An 11,151-nucleotide genomic window follows, 5' to 3' on the forward strand; every position below is an offset into this window, starting at 1 on the left:
ATTCTGTTTGAAAATAGGCACCACTTTAAAAAGCAAGAGGCCCCTGGGTGGCTCAGTTGGTTGAGCATCCAATCTTGATTTCGGCTCAGGTCATGATCTCACGGTTCATGGGACTGAGCTCCGCATTGGGCTCTGCCCTGACAGTGCTGATGGGTCTCCCTCTCCCTCTCTCTTTGCCCCAGCCCTACTTGCTCTCTCAAAATAAATAAACATAAAAAAAAAAAAAGCGCAATACTTTACCTTTCTTTTAGCATGGACGTTATTTTCAATAAGACATTCCACTATAATCATTTTCTAGAGAGCTTACAGATACTGATCCCTTAACAACTAGAGATTAAAGCTGGCATGTAAGAAGGAAATAAGTCCTGGGATACAGTCCTCTCAACACACTGGCCTTTTCATTCTTTCCCCCTACAATTTGGGAAATGCGATGGTCAAGCGTCACCATGACCAGGGAATCAAGGCCATTGAACTCTCTCTGGAGTGACAGTTTGCTCCCAAAATATTTTCAAATTTTTCAATTCATAGATCAGTTTGAATTTCAATTTCTTTTCCAAAGCCTTTTTATTCCTAGCTTGAATTCAGTTCAAAATTCATTTGACAAAATAAGTGCCCAAGACTTAGTACATTACAGGAGTTCACTCCTGTTTTTGGTATGCAGTTCAGTCTGGTTCAGGTTCATGCCCCCAGGTGAGGTATTAGAAAGCTCACAGAAAGGGCCTGGAGCCAGGGCATCACTAGGGTAAGGAGGGTGTGAGGCACTTGCCTTGTGTACAGAATGAAAGAGGTGCCAGAACACTCAGTACTGAAGGTAAATCATATTGCAATGCATTTTGAAAAATCAAAATTAATGCAAAAACATCCACGATGAACAAACCGTCAAACTTCTAAATAAAAACAGGACCTGATACTTTGTTCATCCAATGGTTTATGCTAGTCCTGGCCCCGCCTGGTTCATAGTAGATGTTCACAAAATTCCTGTGTCTATTGTTTCTCTCCCTCTGCTGCTTACCTTTTCTTCTTCCTGTTCTATTTAGGACTAGGCTGTCTGACCCAGTAGCCATGTGTCTGCTAAGCCGTAGAACTGTGGCTTATCGAAACTGAGATGTGTTGTAAGGGTAAAATACACATCAGATTTCAAAAACAGCACAAAAAAAGGAGTGTAAAATAATCTCCTTAATTTTTTGATATTCATTACCTGTTTTTAAATGATGCTATTTTATTTATTTTTATTTTTTATTTTTTTAAGTTTACTTCTTTAATTTTGAGAGAGAGAGAGACAGAGACAGAGCGTTGGGAGGGGCAAAGAGAGAGGGACAGAGAGAGCTCCAAGCAGGCTCTATGCTGTCAGGGCAGAGCCTGACATCAGGCTCAATCTCAGGAACCGCGAGATCTTGACTTGAGCCAGGATGAAGAGCCAGATGCTTAACTGACTGAGCCACCCAGGTGCCCCTAAATAATAGTACTTTAATACAATGGGTAAAATAAAAAATACTCAGATTAATTACACCTGTTTCTTTTTCGCTTTTTTTTTTTTTTTTGATGTGGCTACTGGAAAAAAATCTTAATTATATATGTGATTCACACTGTATTTCTATGGGACAGGGCTAATCTATAAGAGTTTATAATTCTGACAAAGGTACAAAGGCTACCCACCACCTCCCCCAAGGCCTTTCCTGACCACAACCGGCCTTTTCTGAACACTGGTGGAGGTGGCTGTCTGTACCAGGTCTTTGTAAACTGCTTAGTGACATCATTTAGATTACGAAGGAATTCTCTTGATGCTTCAGGTACTCCAAGCAAGCTAATGAAACTTGTATCCCTCACTTTCCAGAATTTAAAATAAAAATAGACAAGTAAATAACAAGCAAACATATACACATATATGCATCAAAACAGATATCTTTGCTCTTCATCATTAAGCACGAAGCTATGCGCAATAGATAAATATCTGACCCTGCGTAGCTCCTCAAAGGGTTTAACCACACGATTTCATCTGATTCCATTCAGTCCTTACAGCAAGCTCGTGGTACAGACAGAGAAAGTATTTTGGCTCCACTTTTAGAGATGTGGAAACAAAGGGCACAGATGGGCATCAGAAGAGTCAGAATTTGAAGCTAAGTTCTAAATCACACACAGTGCTCTTCCACTGTATCACATGGCCTCCCTCAACAGGTGCTTCATAAATGTCCACAGAATGAAACCTGCAGACTCTGGTTGTCTGACACTCATTCATTTCCTTTTCTTCTGCTCGGAGCCCCGTTTTCCTTCCTCTCCTGCACTGGGTGGTGGTGTGGGACCCAAGCTGGACCAGTTCCATTCCCTAGGCCTCTGATCCTGAGCACAAAGCCTTAAGATGTGAAACACATCTGGGGCGCCTAGAGGGCTCAGTTGGTTAAGCATCCAACTCTTGGTTTCGGCTCAGGTCATGATCTCACAGTTTTGTGGGTTTGAGCCCCACATTGGACTCTGTGCTGGCAGTGGGGGGGGGCAATCCCTCAAAATAAATAAACTTAAAAAAAAAGATGCAAAACACAGTAGAAAGATGGCTTCCTCTTGCTGTGGTGCACACATGGTGAGCCATGCACTCCTGTGATGTGGACCTTTAAAGCTGTCCTGTCTTCCCAGCTGCTCCTTGGAATCTGTAACCCACTTTATAGCCTTCAAATAAATCTCCTTTCATTTAAATTAGCCAGAGATAGCTTGTCTGGCTTGTAACATTTCAAGGCAAACCCCTGCCTGCACCAAGGTTTCTGCCTGAAGAGAGGGGCACCCCTCCCCACTGGCGAGTCCCAGAGCCTCCCTGTAGTGAGGGTGAAGGGAACAGCCTTTTCTAGGCATAGCTCTTGGTATTTGCGGCCCAGGACCCCGCGGTGGCCTCGCTGACCACTAAGGAACTAGAAATAGAAAAAGTGTCCCCAGGGTGAAAAGCAACTTGCCCTCAAACTTGCCCTCAAAGAAAGCTAGGCCAAGGAGCCAAGAGCTGGGACCCAACCCAGGTGCAGAAGCCCAGGGATCAACTTTGCCAAGCTTTCTGACTAATGATGAAAACTGATAACCTTGCTAAAGGCTTTTAACGTTTTTTTCACTGAACCCAGATGTCATGAACTAGAGGCCTGAATAATTCCAAGCCTGCTTCACTTACGTTGGCTTGTGTTTACTGACTCTGGAGATGACTTTTTAAGTGTTTTCTTTATCGTTTAGCCCATAAGAACCTAGTGTTTTAAAAGGAAATCGATCGTGGAGGCTCCAATCACTTGAAGCACTATAACTTGACTTGTTTTCTCAATAAATTTCAAAAGTTCAAAGCAAGGATTACCAAACTATAAAAATACTTCATTCCCTTGGCAGGCGCCAAGGGGCCACGTCAGGTCACTCACAGCTAGCCACATGACTTCCCACAGCCACCAGTCGCCCTGAGGCATGACTGACATATGGCCTGTGTTCTAACTGAAGGAACACGGTGCCACTGGCTATCAGAAGTGGTCTCCTGCTCTGCAGAGGCCAAGGAAAGGGATGGTGGGGGTGCCTCCCTGTCAAAATAGCAACTGATGGAGGAAACCCAAAATGTTTCCCCTCCCAAGCCCCCTGTCTTCTGGCAACCACAAGGAGGCCACAGTGCGAGGAGAGGGGTTTTAATAATAATAATACAAACAAGTCTGGTTACCCAAGTCTCCCCCACAGCTCATCAACGATAGTCATCTAGAAGCAGGGTGGTCTCCAGCTGAACAGCAGACTGAGAGCAAGAAGTGCTCGATTACTGCTCTACAGTGTCCAAGAAGACTGAAGAAACTTCCAGAAATAGAAACAAGGGTTAAAAAAAAAAAATGGCAAAGCAAATCTTAGACCTAGACAATTAATTAAGGAACTGTACTTGAAAGTGCCTGATACGATCCGTGGTATTTAGTGGATCTAATAAATCTTATCAATGTTGAAGGCCCCAGGACATCACAGACTCATATGATGGCTTACTATTTTTTAATCATAGTGATGATGCTAGACATTAAGCAAAGGTTGAGTTATATGCCATGAACTATTTAATCAGGCAGGAAAATACAAGATTGAATTTAGAGGTATTTCATATAAAAACATTTTTTCATTAAAACAAAGTTCTTACTTTTTTCTTTCAGTTTGTTTATTTATTTGTTTTCGAGAGGAAGAGAGACAGAGAGAGAGAGTGAGCAAGGAAGGGGCAGAGAGAGGGAAAGACAGAAGCCCAAGCAGGCTCCACACTGTCCATGCTGAGCCTGAATTCACAAACTGTGAGATCATGACCTGAGCTGAGATCAAGAGTCAGACACTTAAACAACTGAGCCACCCAGGCACCCCCAGAGTTCTTACTTTATAAAACAAAAAAGTTTTTAAACCCCTGAACGATTAAACATAATCTCACCAATCACAGAAGATAAATAATAGCCCAGGATAAGGAAACCAAAAGGAATACCTTCAATAAGCTGGAAAATTAACATCTATGCAGTATCTAATTTCTTGGGAGATGTCGTATAAACTAGATACATACAATACTGTCATATAATCCTTATCTTTCACCCATTGGGTTCTTCACTCATACACCGCTCTTTGTTGAGAATTACTGTCAGCAGTGACTGAGCACATCAGGTGAAGTATGGGTAAACAGCTGACTGCCAGGCTGTGCATTCAACCTTGGCTTCCTCAGTTACTAGCTCTGTGACTTAGAACTTACTGCTTCTGTGCCTCAGTTTCCTCATCTGTAAAATGGAGATAAAAACATGCCTTCCTTAAAAGGTTGTTGGGAGCATTAAATCCACATAAACTTGTAATCTGGTTAGAATACTGCCTGGTACATACTGAGTGCTTAGGAAGCATTAGTTACTAATACCAAGTTCAAGCGGGCTTACAAGAAGCTCTTGCGATGGAGAGATGTGAAGATCTGGTTTCTGTTTGCAAAGAAATCCACGGTACAGCATGGGAGGACAAGACTGCTGTTCCAACGTTACCTCCCATGTGGAAAGTGCTCTGAAGTGGACCCGAGGCTCTAGCCAGACACCCAAAGGAGGGAAGGAGGGCACCGGAAGGGGAGTCCTGAGGTTGTCATCATGCGGGAGCTGGTTCTGGAAGGGGGAGGCTTCCCCTAGGTGGGAGAGTGGGGGGAATTCCAAATAGAGGCAGAGACAGCGAGGGCAGGCAGCACAGCATGAATGCATTGGATGTGTTTCCTACATGGAGAAGTGAGCAAAACTGTGGTCATGCGGAAGAGGACACACTACAAGAGGAGATTTAGAAAGAGCGGCCTGCAGCTCTGGGCCAGCTGAGCTGAACAGCTGTGTCACGGGAGAAGTGAATCACAGAGTGGATGTGCCTACCAAGGAAGAAAGGGCAGCGGAGGGGAAGCTGCCCAAAGGAGGGGTGCCACCGGGGTTCAGGACCACTTGCCTCCAGATGTGCCACTTTGGCATGCTGATTATTTTGCCCTGAAAACAATCAAGGCCCAAATGACTCAGGAAGAAGCTTTGACCTTTCCCTGACTGCCTAAAAGAATTTAGATAGAGAACCTGCTCCTGGAAGAGAGCTATCACCACAGATTCACACTGGAATATGAACTAGACATGACAGGGAGAAATCTGGCAAGTCCTGTTAGATCAGAGTCCTCTATTTCCCATTGTTTCTGAGTGGCCCTGCAGACATTTGTTTACCAAAAATTTACTCTTTTTCATCTTCCTGCAAATTGTTTTCCTTCCTCTTGAAGTCCCAGACTCAAAACCGATTCTCCTTAGTTCTGAATGACATATATACCTCATTTTGCCTGGCTGTCTTTGGAATCTCATGCTTACACGCACCCTCATAGGTACATAGTTAAATTTTACTCTCCTGATAATCTTTGTCTTGTGTCAATTTAATTCTTAGACCAGCTAGAAGAACCTCGAAGGGCAGAAGAATATTTTCCATCCCCAGCAGTACTGAGCAGCTCCTGTATTTAAGTTCCTGTTACCACTGCCCTGTCAACTAAGTGAAAGATTAAAAACCTAGAGCCAAAAGCAGAATTCTGAGAAAGAGCTGGAGGTGAGCGGGGAGAACACAGTCTGCATTTGTTGGGGGCTGTGCAGAAAACAACTTCACTTCTAAAGATGGAAATGGTCCCCCATCCTTGAAGTGTTACCCCAACCCACCTGGTTCGTGCAGGCCAGTCACCCAGGACTGCCATGTGCATTTAAAACTCACAAGGACCTGGACATCAAGGTAAGAAAGTGGGGAGCAGGAGGGATCATTTTCTATTTTTCTTACTTTCAAACAGTTCAAGGATTTTTTTTTTTAACTAATTTATCTAAAGCCACTTGTGTTTCTATCTTGGAAAAAACAAAAAGGTGATATCAGAGAAGAGCTTGAGTCAGGTTTAGAAAAAGAGATAAGTATTCTCTTATAATGAGACAATAACCCTGGCATTTCTGAGTTTTCTATCAGCTCTTTAATATTAAAAAAAAATGTATATAGCTGGTCTTGAAGATGAGTAAAGAACCAAAGGGCTAATAAGACACAATTAGAAAGTTCAAACAAAGTTCCTACCTTTGCTAAATTGTAAGGAAGGAACTGATCAGATTCCTAAGAATTTAAATGTAAAACAAGAGAAGTACAAGAAAATAGACTTGAATATCAAACCTTTGAAGGGAACAGGACTTTTTAAGCTCAGAAATGATAGCAAAGTTCAGAAAATAGATTTGACTACACATAAATTTAAAAATTAAAAAGGCACACAATAGAAAAACAGTTGCCACAAATGTGACGAAGAGTTAATATCATTATTAAAAGTGGCATGAACACACCGGAACCCAGATAGGCAGCAGACAAAAGATAAGAGCTAAGAGTGTGGAAATACAATTTGCTGGCAAACATGGGGAGAATAGTCAACCCATGTGGTAACCAAAAGATGAAATGAGAGCTCATCTACACATCCAAGACAAAGGAAATGGTTAAGTAAAGTGCTATAATATATTCCCTCTAGCTCCTGAAGATTACCATCATTAAAATGTTTTTGTGTAAAGACTGAACCCAACATGGTGAGTTAACAAATGCTTGACTGTTCTACTCTAAGGAAACCCTGTTAAATCAGATTGATTTAGGAGCTTGTTTTGCAGAAGTTGACTCATTACCAATAAGAGTAGCTGAGATTGGAGGAAATGGGGAAGAATTCTTGTGGTTGGGCCAAAGGGATCAGGAATGAACGAAAGTAACCTCTGTGATGGCACACCCCAAGATCTCCCCTCCACACACTTACCATGCTTCCTCTGCCATTTAGTGAACATGTATCCCAATGAGGAGACACAATTCCTGAATGTGCACACATGCTCCAAAAGGAAGAAAGACACCTCCCTTCACCCTATTTCCAACCAGCATATTCTATTCAAGTATATACCCCATGACGTTCTGACCCCTTATCCTTAAATACATGCAACCACAACCCTTTGGGGAGGGGGATTTGAGACCTGCCCTCCCCTTGACTCTTCATTTGGATGCCTCTCCGATAAACCCTTTCCTTGCTGCACATTCCAAGTATCAGTGACTGGCTTTCCTGCATGTTGGGCATATGGACTTGGGTTGACTTACAAGACAAAGACATAATATGGGGAAATACCTATAAGGTAATATTAAGTGAGTAGAATGTACATATTATGTATATGTTGATGCATATCATACATAGGTATATAGAATTTGATAACCATGTAAAAGTAAAACTCACCCATGGAAAAATGGCTGAGAAGATACCCAGTAACATAGAAGCACTGGTTATCTCTGAGACAGTGAAAACATGGATGGTAGCAGTTTGTCTTTACTTCATTTTCAAGTTTATCTTTACTGCTTATATATGTTATTTTTATAATAATGTGAAACCAAATAAAGGTAACCTAATTTAAAATAAAGTCAGGAGTCCAGAAGAGGGAGCTCACACACCCTACCAAATTGCCCTCGGTAGCAGACGGAAACCAAAAATATTTCTTGTCCAGCAATGAGCTCGGTCAGTAAGAAAATACAAGTCAGCAATAAGAAACCATCATGACCCTGAACTCTCATTTTCCCTCCAACGGACGTCCTTTCAAAACAGCCCCTCCCAATTCTTACTTTTCTCTATAAAGTAACTTTCCTCTGTTTTGAACTCAAGACTTGCCTATGGTTTGCTATAGCTTGCATGTCCTGAACTGCAATTCCTCTGCTATTCCTGAATAAACCCATTTTATAACTGGTTGTTTTACTTTTAGGGTCAACAATATAAAATACAGATTATGCTTTTAAAGGTAATGCTGCATATGATATTGTATAGATTGATTATTTTATAATCCAGTACTACTTAATGGTCAAGGAATAACTAAAAACAAAACAACACTTATGAGATATTTATCCCTCATGTCTCTTCCTTTACTATTAAAGCAATAATATGAGCCTAAAAAAGAAATTAATCCAAACCACAAAACCAAGAAACTCAAATAGGAGATATTTAGCGGGATATTGTAAATTTAGCAAGTGTGTCTTAGAAATATGAAAGTTCATTGAAAGAGACTTTGGACAAGTTAATTTTTCTTTTTAATTTTCGATGTGTTCATTAGTAGGCAAAAAAGAAAAATAAACCTGACAAAATGAAAAGAATCTCAAAAAGGCTGCAGAAGCCAATGAATATCATACACTGGATACACATTTTAGGCAAATATGTCGGTAAGCAACAGAACCATGAGGCAGATCAGCTCCTTGCTAACAGGTCTGTTTCAGGGCTGCTCAACCCACGCTTTATACCCATGTAGATAACGCACTACATTCCTTAAACCAGACTGACTGGTTTTTATCTACTTCGCAGAACTGGCATCATCTTTTTCCAAAAACATGAATATTCTCGAGTCACCCATAAGTGAACCTCTGGGGAAATGTGCCGCTGTGAACTGTATGTCAAATTACTCAGGGCCTCCACAGCTCAGTGTGGCCTTGCCCTCATCCTCTTCTGGGACATTTCCCACCACCAAGACCATTCCGCACTCACCTGCAGGACTGGAGGCCAGTGTGCCTTCCCCTTCCTTCCCCTTCCTGCCCCAGGCCCCTTCGCACACAATCAAGGCAGGTGACTCAGTTGGGAGGGAACCCATGGAACTATCAAGCACTGGGGCAGGAGTTACTGGAGTATTCTATCTTTCTTGTGTAAACAATAGCATAATTAAATCACAAGTGATAGAAATCAGATCCATTAGATGACTACAAAAGGCTCACTAGAAGAGCCCTAAGTGCTACTAAAAAGCCATGTTTTTCTGCAAACTCCAGTTTACGACCCACTCAACCCTGAGAAGGACACCCAGCAGTTTGCACGGCACCTGCGAGCATCTGTTCCTAAACCAAGCCATTCATTTCCAAGACCCTGTTCCTCTTTCTTGAACCTATCCTTGCCTCCTGGGCTTCCATGATTAAGTCCTGTGGTCCCAGCTGAGCTACCTGCATTCTGTGGATTTGAACAATTTCTCCTCTTGCATCCTAAGGATTTAAGCCATGGCTGAGGATGTTCCATTCCCTTGTTTCACAAATATTCACCAGGCATGGGGTTTTCTGAGATGAAAGACTTGGTTTCTGCCCCTCCTGGAGCTTTCAGTACATTGGGAAGAAAGACAAATATGTAACCAATTGTTAAAATGCATTTAGTCACTTTGTAACAGACACATATACCAGGGAGAACTCATCCATAGTCTCAGGAAGCAGCACCAAAGAGCTGAGAGAAATGGTAGGGAATTCATTCTTGACTGAGGGAACTGCACATAATGGCACAGCAGTGTGTCTGGGCACTTACAAACAACTGGAATATAGTTAGAACTGTGCTGTCCAATATGGTAGCCTCCAGCCACATGTGGCTGTTACACACTCAAAACGTGGCTAGTCCAAGATTAGATGTGCTACACATTACAAAGACTTAACATGGGGGGAAAGAAAAGAATATAAATGATCTCATTAATAATTCTGGATATTGATTACATGTTGAAATGACACTGTTTGGGATCGCATTGGGGTAAATGAAATATTAAAATTAATTTCACCCTTTTAAATTGTGACTGCTAGAAAATTTTCTATTACCTATGTGGCCTATAGTAAATTTCTGCTGGACAGCTCTGGTTAGAGTATAAAATCGGAGGTTGAGAGTGCCCAAACATTAAGTTAAAATTTAAACACAACAAAGAAGCTAGACATATACAAGGAGCCAGATTCCTCAGGCCTGATACCTCATACAAGAAGAGTCACTAGGACCCTGACTGAGTAGGGAAGGGAAGGGAATGCCAGGCTTTCCTTTGGGAAATCACCTCGGCAGTGGAATGGAAGAGCAACCAGGGCAGGGAGAAAAACCAGAGGAAGGCAAACTCAGGGGCAAATATGAAACAATCAATGAGTGACCAACCTGCCTTCCAAACTACTGGATCTGCTCTCAGGGTTCTTGATCTTCCCTGTGGCGGTCTGGTAAAGTCTATCGACCCTTTCTCAGATAAATGTTTTTACATACGGAGAACAAAATTCTCGGGATCACAAAGGAAACCAATTGCTGAAAATACAGGTATCATTTAAAAAATCTGTGATATGGTAACATACCATGCTTCTTTATTGATACTTTAAATAAGATGCAGCAGCAAGTCTAACAATTACTGTAATTTTGAAGTATTTATGAAAATGAACGGTATCTTGAGCAACAGCTATCATGAGACGCAACAATATCTGTGTTTCCATTCCTGATGAAGCCATGGGTACTGCTTATGCCACTGTGGTTTGTCACCTACATTTATACTCAAAGGAAATTCTAAATTTTAGTGAGGGGTTAGTGAAAATAAATTATAATTTTTTTCCTACCCAAGTCACAGACCACTTTGAATTCTATCCATGGACCCCTTAGGAATCTGTGGATCCTGGGTTACGAACCCCCCTATAAGATGTTCCTGAGCTTTTCTCACGAGTAATTCTTGGTCCCTCTAAAATGGGAACATGGGGGTGCCTGGGTGGTTCAGTGGGTTAAGCGTCCAACTCTTGGCTTCGGCTCAGGTCATGATCTCACAGTTCGTGAGTTCAAGCCCCTGACCAGGCTCTGCGCTGTGACAGCACAGAGCCTGCTTGGGATTCTCTTTCTCTCTCTCTCTCTCTCTCTCTCTCTCTCTCTCTCTCTCTCTCTCT

The 11,151-nt window shown here is 42.0% G+C and overlaps 1 protein-coding gene across 1 annotated transcript in view; it reads right to left on the reverse strand.

Moving 5' to 3' along the window:
- The window catches only part of SCARB2 (scavenger receptor class B member 2), a 74,267-nt gene that overhangs the window by 38,060 nt on the left and 25,056 nt on the right, over window positions 1-11,151 (reverse strand). The gene's annotated exons all lie outside the window — the stretch shown is intronic.

The sequence above is a fragment of the Panthera uncia genome, chromosome B1 (assembly GCF_023721935.1).
Source record: "Panthera uncia isolate 11264 chromosome B1, Puncia_PCG_1.0, whole genome shotgun sequence".
Taxonomy (NCBI): domain Eukaryota; kingdom Metazoa; phylum Chordata; class Mammalia; order Carnivora; family Felidae; genus Panthera; species Panthera uncia.